Source organism: Cebus imitator, unplaced genomic scaffold (assembly GCF_001604975.1).
Source record: "Cebus imitator isolate Cc_AM_T3 unplaced genomic scaffold, Cebus_imitator-1.0 Scaffold217, whole genome shotgun sequence".
In the NCBI taxonomy this organism is placed as follows: Eukaryota; Metazoa; Chordata; class Mammalia; order Primates; family Cebidae; genus Cebus; species Cebus imitator.
Window position 1 is genome coordinate 60,961 of NW_016107532.1, and position 12,436 is coordinate 73,396.

Below are 12,436 nucleotides of genomic sequence, written 5' to 3' on the forward strand. Positions count from 1 at the left end.
CCTCCTGAGTAGCTGGGATTACAGGCACGCGCCACCATGCCAGCTAATGTTTTGTATTTTTAGTAGAGACGGGGTTTCACCATGTTGACCAGGATGGTCTCCATCTCTTGACCTCGTGATCCACCCGCCTCGGCCTCCCAAAGTGCTGGGATTACAGGTTTGAGCCACCGCGCCCGGCTTTGCTGTTTCTTATAAATACAAGTCACACTGGGCCTTTGCACTGTCTCCTCCATCTGCCTGGAATTCACTTCCTTCTCCCCAAACTTTCCTCTGCCCAGTTGAGTATCTCTTTGCAATGCGGCCTACGCTGACCACCATCTTCTCAGCCCTCCCTGCCTGCCTACTGCTTTCCCTTCGCAGCGCCGTCGCCCTCTAACACCCAACTTGCTGATGACGCCTGAAATCAGCGGCTCTGTTTCCCCTAGACTGTAAGCCCCAGGAAGGAAGCACCCTTCGTTTTATTCACTCATGGATCCTAAGCGCCGGGAACGTTACAGGCGTTCAACGACTTCGAATTAAAGACAAGGAAATGCACGAACGAACGTACTAGATATATGGGTACCAATCCTCCTGCGAGGGCTGCTGACCCCTGTGTAGATACAGGTCACCAGTCCAGCTTTTGCTGGGAAAGGGCCTCGGGTCCAGCAGGGAGAGGGGCACGGACACCGTGTGGCCACCAAGGCTCTTCCGGGGGGACAATCGCCAACACACGGGAGGACACGTGCAAAAGGCACTTCCACACGTCTTCTCCGGGCTTCCGGTGCCGGCCAAGGAAAACACAACCGAAATCCTCACCAAGCCACGGCAGCTTGTTAGCACGCCTCTCGGTCTCGTCCGGCCGCTCATCGCTGCATCTGCCTCGGCTCCCCAGCCTCGCCCTCTTGGCTGTCAGGCGCCAGCCACGCGCTCAGACCGTTTGGTCCGCACCGCCAGGCGGGGGCGCGCGAGGGTGCGGCGGGTTTTCCTGATCTGCTTAGAAACTCGTGACGTCCACGCGAAATCTCAGCAGGGTTGGCTGAGACGAGAAGGGCGGGCAGGAAGCTAAGAAGACTGGAGAGGAACGCTGGGAAATTGAGGGCTGGCAAGCCTGAATCCTGTGGGGCAGAGAGCGCGTGTTTGGCGCCACGTAAGCACTTACGAATAACGCATCGTGGAAACAAAAGGAAAGGGATCGTTGTGGCAAATAACGGCTGTATAAGGAAAACAGAGGTTGTCTTCCCCTGTGGCTGTTGTTTTCGTGGTGTGGCCGGGACACGTGAGCCGGCCGGCGCCTCAGAGCTGCGCGCGAAGCCTTGTGCCCGCCTTGGGCAGCTAGCTCGCTCCCTGGAGGTCTGGGAGACGTGTTTGGCGGAATTTTGACAATTGTCAATTGGCGAAAATTCCTTTATTTGTTTGAGACGGAGCCTGGCTCAGTCAGCCATGCTGGAGTGCAGTGGCACGATCTCGGCTCACTGCAACCTCCGCCCCGCCCCGGGTTCAAGCAATTCTGCCTCAGCCTCCCGAGTAGCTGGGACTACAGGAATGCGCCACACGCCCGGCTACTTTTTGTATTTTGAGTAGAGATGGAGTTTCACCATGTTGGCCAGGCTGGTCTCTAACTCCCAAGCTCAGGTGATCCGCCCGCCTGGGCCTCCCAAAGTGTTGGCATTACAGGCTTGAGCGGCCGAGCCGGGCCTTTTTTTTTTTTTCCCTCCCTTCCGCGTTTCCATATTCGTCCTCCATTTTTCCACTTGCAAATAACATGGTTGGGCCCCCAGCGTCCCTTTCTCGCTTTCCGCCCAATGTGCCTGAGCTCCGCTCACCCCCCGCCCAGGAGCTGTGCCGGAGCTGTGCGTCCAGTTGCAAAAATGGGGTGAGCGAGGAAACGCCCCTTCTTTGAATCTCCGCCCGGGACCCCTTTCCTCAGCTTCCATGCCAAACCTCTTCCTGGAGGGAAGACTCTGGAGGTCAGTTCCCAAAGCGTTCACCCTGACACCGCACTGAGCCGTTCCCATCTGGTTTCCTTTTGGGCCTTTGGCTCTCCCTCAATCCTTGCTCTGATCGCGGGCCACGGGCTGAGTTTCTTGGTGCAGTGAATGTGAGGATTTGGGTTTATTTTTATTTTTTCAGGAAGACAATTAAGTGCTTCGACCATCGAATACAGGCACACTCCATGGGGCTGGTGTTACCGCCTTTTCTGCATTGGGTAACAGACTTGGAGAGGCCTTGCTCTTCAGGACGTGGGGGTGGCAGGCAGAGGAATTATTAATATTACTGGCAATTTTAGTGTCTATTGTACGTTCTGAGAACTATTTCTTGCCCTGCAAGAATCTTTTATCAAACCGATGTTTCTTTTTTGACTATGAGCAAGTGGCTTCTTGAGCTAAGGCTGGGCTGTCTAGGGTAACTATCACTGCCTGTTTCCTCCTTCCGTACTGATCATTTGAGGGAGAAAGTCAGAATCAGAAGCTTTGGAGTCAGAAAAGCCTGCCTATGAATCCCTTTTCAATACCTTACCAGCTTTCTGACTTACCGGAAAATTATGAAACTTGTAGTAATGTCCTCATCTTTGTTTTTGCTTTTGTTTTTGAGATGGAGTCTCACTCTGTCGCCCAGGCTGGAGTACAGGGCCGCCATCTCGGCTCACTCCATCCTCCACCTCCCGAGTTCAAGCGATTCTCCTGCCTCAGCCACCCGAGTAGCTGGGACTGCAGGTGCCCACCACCACACCCAGCTAATTTTTTTTTGGCATTTTTAGTAGAGATGAAGTTTCACCATTTGCCCCAGGCTGGTCTCGAACTCCTGAACTCAAGTGATCCACCCACTTGGCCTCTCAAAGTAGTGAGAATACAGCCATGAGCCACTGTGCCCAGCCAGGAATGATATTTTGTTTATGTGCATGACAGAGCCTACCATTGATTTTGACACCAAGTAGGTGTTCAATAAATGGTAGTATGTGTTTTCCTTTCACAATCTCAGAAAGAGCCTCCCTGGCTACTTTTCGTTTTTGTTTTGTTTTGTTTTGAGATGGAGTCTCACTGTCGCCCAGGCTGAAGTGCAGTGGCATGATCTTGGCTCCCTGCAACCTCCGCTTCCTGGGTTCAAGCGATTCTCCTGCCTCAGCCTCCCAAGTAGCTGGGATTATAGGCATCTGCCACGAGGCCTGGCTAGTTTTTGTATTTTTAGTAGAGATGGCCAGGCTGGTCTCAAACTCCTGACCTTGTGATCCACCCGCCTCAGCCTCCCAAAGTGCTGGGATTACAAGACTGAGCCACTGCACCTGGCATCCTGGCTCCCGCCCCCTTTGCCCAGACTGGAATGCAGTGGTGCAGTCTTGGCTCACTTCAACCTCCACCTCCTGGGTTCAAGTGATTCTCCTGCCTCAGCCTCCCAAGTAGCTGGGATTATAGGTGCTTGCCACCAAGCCCAGCTAATTTTTGTATTTTTAGTAGAGACAGAGTTTCACTATGTTGGCCAAGCTGGTCTTCAGTTGCTGGCCTCATGATCCCTGCACCCAGCCCAATTCCATCTATTTTTATTAAAAATAGCTGTACTGGGTAAAAGCCTTTTTTTTTTAAGTTCTGGTAATTTGAGACCAGGTGTGGTGCCTCACGCCTGTAATCCCAGCACTTTGGTAGGCCGAGGCGGGTAGATCACCTGAGGTCAGGAGTCTGCTAGCCTGGCCAACTTGGCGAAACCAGCTCTACTAAAAATACAAAAATTAGCCGGGCCTGGTGGCAGGTGCCTGTAATCCCAGCTACTTGGGAGGCTGAGGCAGGAGAATCGCTTGAACCTGGGAAGCAGAGGTTGCAGTGAGCCAAGACTGCACCATTGCACTTAATTTGTCTCAAAAAAAAGTTCTGGTAGTTTTATATATTTATTATGGCTAAATTTTAAAAAATGGGCTTGCTCTAGCTGACCCATTTCTCTATGTGAAGGCTGCTTTCCTGGAGAAGTGGAGAAGTCATTCCTTCAAATGGATAATTGCTCTGCCCCAGGCAGTCATGGCTACAGGGCTGTGTTATAGAAGTTGGTTGAACCTGATGAAAGTGGGAGAAATTCTAGCTGGAGAGCTATCTGCTTCTGAAGTTGCATCTATCTTCTCTCTCTCTCTTTCTCTTTTGTTTTTGTTTTTTTGGGGGTTTTTTTGTTTGTTTATTTTTTGGGAGACAGAGTCTGGCTCTGTCGCTCAGTCTGGAGTGCAGTGGCATGATCTTGGCTCACTGCAACTTTCACTTCCTAGGTTCAAGCAATTCTCCCACCTCAGCCTCCCGAGTAGCTGGGACTACAGGTGCACGCCACCACACCCAGCTAATTTTCGTATTTTTACTGGAGACAGGGTTTCACCATGTTGACCAAGCTGGTCTTGAACTCCTGACCTCATGTGATCCGCCTGCCTTGGCCTCCCAGAGTGTGGGATTATAGGCATGAGCCACTGCACCCAGCCTGCATCCCTTTTTGACTATAGTGGTTTCTGGGTTCCCCAAATCTGCTGCTTCCTGATCCCTCAAGACTTTCTCCCTTACCCGCTGTTTATTCCTGGGGCTATCAGCATCTGACTCAGGGGCCGTTTGTTCATTACAGAGGCTAAATGGTTAGTTAGGGTCAGTGCAGCTTTAACCAGAATTATAACAGACAGTTGAAGGGTTAAAATCTGGAGAGAGTACTAAATGAATCAACCTTGGCCACCCGATCAGTCAAGGTGAGGATGAAGTCTGGGCTAAGGGAATAAACAAAGAATCCAGGTAGAAGGTCACAATAAGTCCAAGACAGTGAGAGCATAAAGCTCAAGAATTTGGTAGCCAAAGTTAACTGTTAAGGTTAAGCTGGTTTTAACCTTCTGTCCTGATGGGTTAACTGCCAATTAGAACTGACTTGGAACAGAGTTTCTGGAGTGGGGAGTGTAGTTAACTTTTATCAGAGTTATTTCCTGAGCAGGCATTGTTTCTGCACGGTCCTTGTCCTCTTGGAGTTCACACTGGAGGGGAGTGTGGATGGAGACAGAGTTCCAGAGAAAAGCCACTGCACAATATGATAAATATTCTTACAGAAACCTAGACTGAGTGTTCGGGAAAACACAAAAGAGGGCAAGAAATTGATGCTGACAGTTGGAGGGTGGGGATTCCTGTCATGGAAAATTCCAGAGGCCGTGACATTTGAATTGGCCTTGAAGGATAAACAGAGACGCTTGCATGGCAGAGAACTGGGAAAGAGCAATTATTCATTTAATAAATACGTATTTGTGTTTAACTTTATACCAGGTATGTTTCCAGGTAGTTGGGATGCAACAGCAAATAAGACAAAGGCCCTGCCTTAAGGAGTGTCCATCCGAGTGACATCATGGGCGAAGGAACCACAGTGTGCACAATTTGGCATGTTCAGGGCAGAGTGCAGTGTGGCTTCATGGTGGAATACATGAGCTGTTTCTGTGAATGTATACATCTCAAAAGAAGAACAAGAATTAGAATCAAAAGAAAATCTTTGGGGATAATAAGCATTGTTGTTTTTTGTTGTTTTGTTTTGTTTTGTTTTGTTTTTGAGACAGAGTCTTGCTCTGTCACCAGGTGCCAGACTGGAGTGCAGTGGCTCGATCTCTGCTCACTGCAACCTCCGCCTCTCAGGTTCAAGCAATTCTCCTGTCTTAGCCTCCCAAGTAGCTGGGACTACAGGTGTATGCCACCATGCCCAGCTAATTTTTGTATTTTCAGTAGAGATGGGGTTTCACCATGTTGTTTTATTAATAAAACAATTTTGGGCTGTTGAGAGGAAGAAGGCTGGAGAGGCAAGGTGAGGACAGATAGGAATTAGGCCATGCTAAGAGGTTTAGCACAGACTCTCCGGTAAGCCTTTGGCTTTTCAACACGTTAGAGTTCTGGAACACTTTTTCAAAAGAAATTCTGCATGGTCACTCCACATATAAAACAACAAAAGTAGAGCTGCTTGGTTGAGGGGCAGTGGTGGGTACGGGCAAGAGAAGAACTCCTCATTCTGCACTCCCACCTTACTCTCAGCTCTCCACGACAGCTCCTGTGTTTCCAAGAAACCCAAAAGCCCACAGGTTTTCTTGTTTGTTTTTTGAGATGGAGTCTAGCCCTGTCACCCAGGCTAGAGTGCAGTGGGGCGGTCTCAGCTCACTGCAACCTCCACCTTCTGGATTCAAGCGATTCTCCTCCCTCAGCCTCCCAAGTAGCTGGGACAACAGGCATGTGCCTCCACGCCTGGCTAATGTTTGTATTTTTTTGTAGAGACGGGGTTTCACCATCTTGGCCAGTCTGGTCTCAAACTCCTGACCTCAGGTGATCCATCTGCCTTGACCTTCCAAAGTGCTGGGATTACAGGTGTGAGCCACCATGCCCAGCCAGCCCACAGTTGAAAACCCACTGAAGGTATTGGAGGGCGCACAGATGTAGGTAAATGAAGAGATGTGACCAGATTTGCTGTCTTGAGATAAAACTGGCAGGGGGCATGCAGTAGGATAGTCCGTCAGCAGAGAGGCCACTGGGTTAGGGAAGAGCTGCTAAGGACCTGATGTCGGGTGGGTGGGCTGGATCCAAGAGAGATCTGGGAGGTAAAACTTGATGACTAAGAGTGGGGGTTAGTGACCAGGTGCGGTGACTCAGGCCTGTAATCCCAGCACTTTGGGAGGCCGAGGTGGGCAGATCACACGGTCAGGAGTTCGAAACCAGCCTAGCCAGCATGCTGAAACCCCGCCTCGACTAAGAATGCATAGTAACTCACCCTGTAATCCCAGCTACTCAGGAGGCTGAGGCAGGAGAATCATTTGAACCAGGGAGGTGGAGGTTGCAGTGAGCCAAGATCACTCCACTGCACTCCAGCCTGGGCAACAGAGCGAGACTCTGTCTCAAAAACAAACAAAAAAGAATGGGGGTAGCAGGAGAGTGAATGGTGATTCCCAAGTGAGAGCAGAATTAAAATCATTAAGGATTGAAACCCCAACTCTACAAAAAAACACAAAAATTATCTGGACATGGGGGCATGCACTCCAACCTGGACAATGGAGCAAGACTGTCTCAAAAAAAGATAGTAAAATAAAATCGTTAAGGCTTTCTCTACTCTCCTCTTTGCTTTTGGCTGTCGGTGCCCTGGGCATCTGGTTGTGTTACTCCATCTTCATCAACTTTCACTTGCCAGCAAGACCAGTTTGAATGTCTCAGCAGGGCAGGGCTGGCCCTTTGCCATGTCCTCATACCCTTACCCAAGATAGGTATGGGAGGAGAGGCAGACTGAGAGGACAATGAGACATTGATTTGGAACAAATGGGTTTAAGTGGCTAATGGAATATCCAGCAGGGAGTTGGAAATATGGATCTGAAGCTCCATAGAGAGGTGGGATTGGAGTTGGAGATTTAGGGTCATGAGAAAATAGACAGTAATTGAATGATTGGTAGTAGATGAATATATCTAGGTAGGTCAAGTATAGAGAAAAGATTTAAATATAGAAACCCCCAAGACAAGGACATTTAGGGACCAAACGAGGAGTCAGAATAAGTCAGAGATCCGAATAGAGGTCCTTCCCTTAGTGTTCTTCTATGGTAGTAGTCTGGTTTTTTGTTAAATTTTTCAGTAGAGACAGGATTTCCTTATATTGCCCAGGCTGGTCTCAAACTTCTGGGCTCAATGGATCTTCCCGCCACAGCCTCCTAGAATACTGGGATTACAGGTGTGAGCCACCCATGGCCCAGACTTTTTTTTAATTGTTTTTTGAGACAGAGTTTCGCTCTTGTTGCCCAGGCTGAAGTGCAATGGTGTGATCTCAGCTTACTGCAACCTCCGCCTCCCAGGTTCAAGTGATTCTCCTGCCTCAGTCTCCAGAGTAGCTGGGATTATAGGCATGCGCCACCACACCTGGCTAATTTTGTATTTTTAGTAGAGACAGGGTTTCTTCATGTTGGTCAGGCTAGTATCAAACTCCCGACCTCAGGTGATCTGCCCATCTCGGCCTCCCAAAGTGGTGGGATTACAGGCATGAGCCACCGCGCCCAGCCCAGAGTGTTTTTTTAATTCTACTAGTAGCTCTGGGTCCAAATTGAAAAGCCAGGAGGTCACATCTGCAAGGGTCTGAGAAGTAAGCAGGAAAAGACTTGTTAGACTGCAGTGCCACCCAGAGCTACTAGTGTCATAACCCTCTTCCTGGCGTAGGAAGAAAACGAGAAAAAATGGTAGAATCATGCCCCCACCCTTGGTTCCAGAGATTCCAGGAGTGTCACCTGGGCTGGTTGTAGCCTTGAAGCCCACTACTTCTTTTTTTTTATTTTTTTATACTTTATTTTTTAGAACAGTTTTAGATTTACAGAAAAAAATTGAGCAGATAGTACAGAGTTCTATATTTCCCTTTCCTAGTTTCCCCTATTATTAACACCTTCCATTAGTGCGGTACACTGGCTGCAATTAATGAACCAGTATTGATGTACTATTGTTAGCTAAAGTCTATATACATTAAAGCTCACTGTGTTATACAGTTCTATTGGTTTTCACATATGCATAATGTCATGTATTCACTGTTACTGTATCATACAGAATAGGTTCACTGCCCTAAAAGTGCCATGTACTTCACCTAATCACCCCCATACCCTAATCCCTGGCAACCACTAATCTTCCTACCATGTCTATAATTTTGCCTTTTACAGCATCCTTTTTAATGGCTGCATAACATTGTCTCATGTGGATTATCCAGCCAATCCTTTACTGTAGGACACTGATGGTGTTACACAACTTAAAGAAAACACTAGAAATGTAACACTAAACCTTGGATTCACACAGGAGCAAATCACCCTTTGCTGACCTGGCACAGGACTCACTTGCCCATGTGCTCCCACTTAGCTGTGTATCACAACATTTCATGATCTTTGGGCAAAGGAGCTATTCACATGTAAAACACAACCTTGTAAACCAGAAGAAAACATCTGGCATTCACTGTGATGGAAGAACCAAAGCAAAGTGATAAACACCATCTGTCAAATTTATTTTCCAGTGGAGCCTTTCCAAATTTCTGGGGTTTTCCTTGCCAGTTCCTTGTCACAGCAGCACTGGAAGCAAATGAAACCACTGTGGTTTTTCATGATGTTCTGAGCTAGGCAGCGGTGTTCCCAGGGCTAAAGCCTACTTCTTCTTTTCTTTTTTTTTTTTTTTTTTTTTTTTTCCAAGACGGAGTCTCTCTCTGTTGCCCAGGCTGGAGCGCAATGGCGCGATCTCGGCTGACTGCAACCTTTGCTTCCCGGGTTCAAGCAATTCTCTGGCCTCAGCCTCCCAAGTAGCTGGGACTAAAGGCGCATGCCTCCATCTCCATGCCTGGCTAATTTTTGTACTTTTTTTTTTTAAACAGAGTCTCTCTCTGTTGCCCAGGCTGGAATACAGTGGTGCGATCTCAGCACACTGCAGCCTCCACCTCCCTAGTTCTCCCTGGTTCAAGTGATTCTCCTGCCTCAGCCTTCTAAGTAGCTGGGACTACAGGCACCCACCACCACGCCCAGCTAATTTTTTGTATTTTTAGTAGAGATGGGGTTTCACCGTGTCAGCCAGGATGGTCTCCATCTCCTGACCTCGTGATCAGGGAGCTGCCTGCCTCAGCCTCCCAAAGTGCTGGGATTACAGGTGTAAGCCACCGTGCCCGGCCCAAAGCCCACTTACATGCTGGTATCTGCTCCCATCATTGCAAGTCTCTACTCATCAAGCTTTTTACCTGCTAGACTGTGCTGACTGTAACAGTTTGTGTGTGGAGAACTGACCACAATGTGCTCACAGAAGAGGAGCTGTCTCTTACATTCAGTGATCTGGCAACACAGATTCTGATTCTCCTCATCCTGTGCAGCTTTATGCCTTTGACTCTTACTCTGTCTTCTTTGCCTAACTCATCTGTTACCTCCTCCAAGAAGTCTTTATTAATCCTTTTCCCTCATTAAAGGCCTCCTGTTTCCCCATGGTACCCTGTGAATACCTTATCTTAGCAGTTGTCATGTGGGGAAATGATCTATTTATCCATTTATCTTCTTTACCAGCATATATCAGGGACTGGCACATAGAAGTTGCTCAATAAATACTTCTCAAATGCTGAGTACAGCACCTGCTACATTACCTTCATACCCAAGCCTGCTGCCCTAACTGTCCCTTCCTCTCCCTACTCAGCATCCATGTGGGAGACAGACACTTCAGCTGCCGGGGTGCTCCCGCTGGGACAGGCTCTGGTACAGCCCCAGCAGTGCTGCCATCTTGGTAAACATTTCCCAACATGACCAGACTACTCACAATGCTTCTCAGGAAATTCCAACCCCCTGATGGACATCTGTACTGAGGAATGATCCTTTGCTGGCCTGCTCTAGGGGAAGCATTGAGCCAACTTGCTCCAAGGGCCTTCCTCCAAGCTACTTGGTGGGTGCTCCCTTGGCTAGCTGAGCAAGGAACCACAATTCCCAGAGTCTGTGCTGGGAATTGTCCCATTGGCTCTGGTTGTATTAAATATTATTAGTTTGTTAAATACTTTTTAGTTCCATTTAGTGTCTTTGAGCATCTGTAGATACAACAGGGTCTAGCAGTTATAGGAAAGTCCCTCCTCTAAACTGGAAGCCTGGGACCATAGAAGGACTCAAAAACTGTTGAATGAAGTCCCCGAAAAGTGGGCACTGAGCAGAATAAATACCAAGGGAGGAGGAGAAAAAGACATCCAAGCACAGGGAACAAAGGCAGGGGAATGTTGCCTCCACTTCAGAGTGCTCTAGGAAACTGTTCTGATTAAGCAGGCCCTATTAATCAACTTGTCTTTCTCTGAGTCTCTATGACACCGGCATTTCAGTTTTTTGTTTTCATCTTTTTTTCCAGAGACAAGGTCTTACTCTGTAACCCTGGCTGGAGTACAGTGATCAGAGCTCACTGCAACCTCAAACTCCTGGACTGAAGTGATCCTCCTGCCTCAGCCTCCCAAGTAGTTGGGACCACCAATTTCTTTGCAAGTAATAACAGACCAGACACACAACTACCAAAAACCGGTGGTAAGTAATGGTTAGTCCCTAGACTGTGGATTCTAGAGCCAGATGAGAAACAGTTAGAATCCTAGTACCACCACAGTGAGGGTGGGCAAGTGACTGCTTCTTCGTGCCTTGATTTCTAAAACAGAGGTAGAGCCAGGCATGGAGGCTGGTGCCTATAGTCCCAGGTACTTGGGAGGCTGAGGATGGAGGATTGCTTGAGCCAAGGAGTTTGAAGCTCCATCAGTCAAGCTATGATCATGCCACTGCACTCTAGCCTGAACAACAGAGACCCCATCTCTTAAAAAAAAAAAAAAAAAAGGTAAAAACAGTGTCGACTTTATATATGGTACCTACCTCATATGTGTTGTGAGGATTAAATGAGCTAATACACATAGCAAATACTCAGTAAATGTTACCTATTCTCCCCTTACTGTGTAGGAAATCTTCCTTTATCCCTACCATGCCTCAGATATCTCTATTTGTTCCCTGACACCTTGAGGATATTTTATCAGAACACGTTAACTCATTGTTGATATTATCTGATATATCTGATATTAATTGATATTATATTATTGTTTATCATTCTCTCCCACTGCACTCAAAGATTGTTCACACATATTTGTTAAGTTATAACAGGGATCAAGAGAGATACAGTATATACCCCAAATAATTAAAATCAGGTACTCAAATACAAATATATATTCATAGCAGCACTACTTGGAATAGCCAAGAAGTGGAAGGAGCCCTACTGCTCATCAATAGATAAATGGACAGGGCTGGGCATGGTAGCTCATGCCTTTATCCTAGCACTCAGGGAGACCAAGACAGGAGGATCACTTGAGCTAAGGAATTTTGAGACCAGCCTGAGCAACATAGTAAGATACCCTCTTTTTTTGTTTGTTTGAGATGGAATTTCACTCTGTCACCCAGGCTGGAGTGCAGTGGCACGATTTGGGCTCACAGCAACCTCCACCTCCCAGGTTCAAGCAATTCTCCTCTTTCAGCCTCCCTAGTAGCTGGGACTATAGGCATAAGCCACCACACCTGGCTAATTTTTATATTTTTAGAAGAGATGGGGTTTCACCATATTCATCAGGCTAGTCTCGAACTCCCGACCTCAGGTGATCCTCCCACCTTGGCCTCCCAAAGTGCTGGGATTACAGGCATGAGTCACTTTATTTATTTATTTACAAATAAGACATATAAAATATATAAGACATATATAAAATAAGACATATATATATTTAAGACAGCAGGCCAGGAGTAGTGGCTCATGCCTGTAATCCCAGCACCTTAGGAGGCCAAGGTGGGTGGATCACCTGAGGTCGGGAGTTTGAGACCAGCCTGACCAATATGGTGAAACCCCGTCTCTTCTAAAAATACAAAATTAGCCAAGTGTGGTGCTGTGTGTCTATAGTCCCAGCTACTCGGGAGGCTGAGACAGGAGAATTGCTTGAACCCAGGACGTGAAGGTTG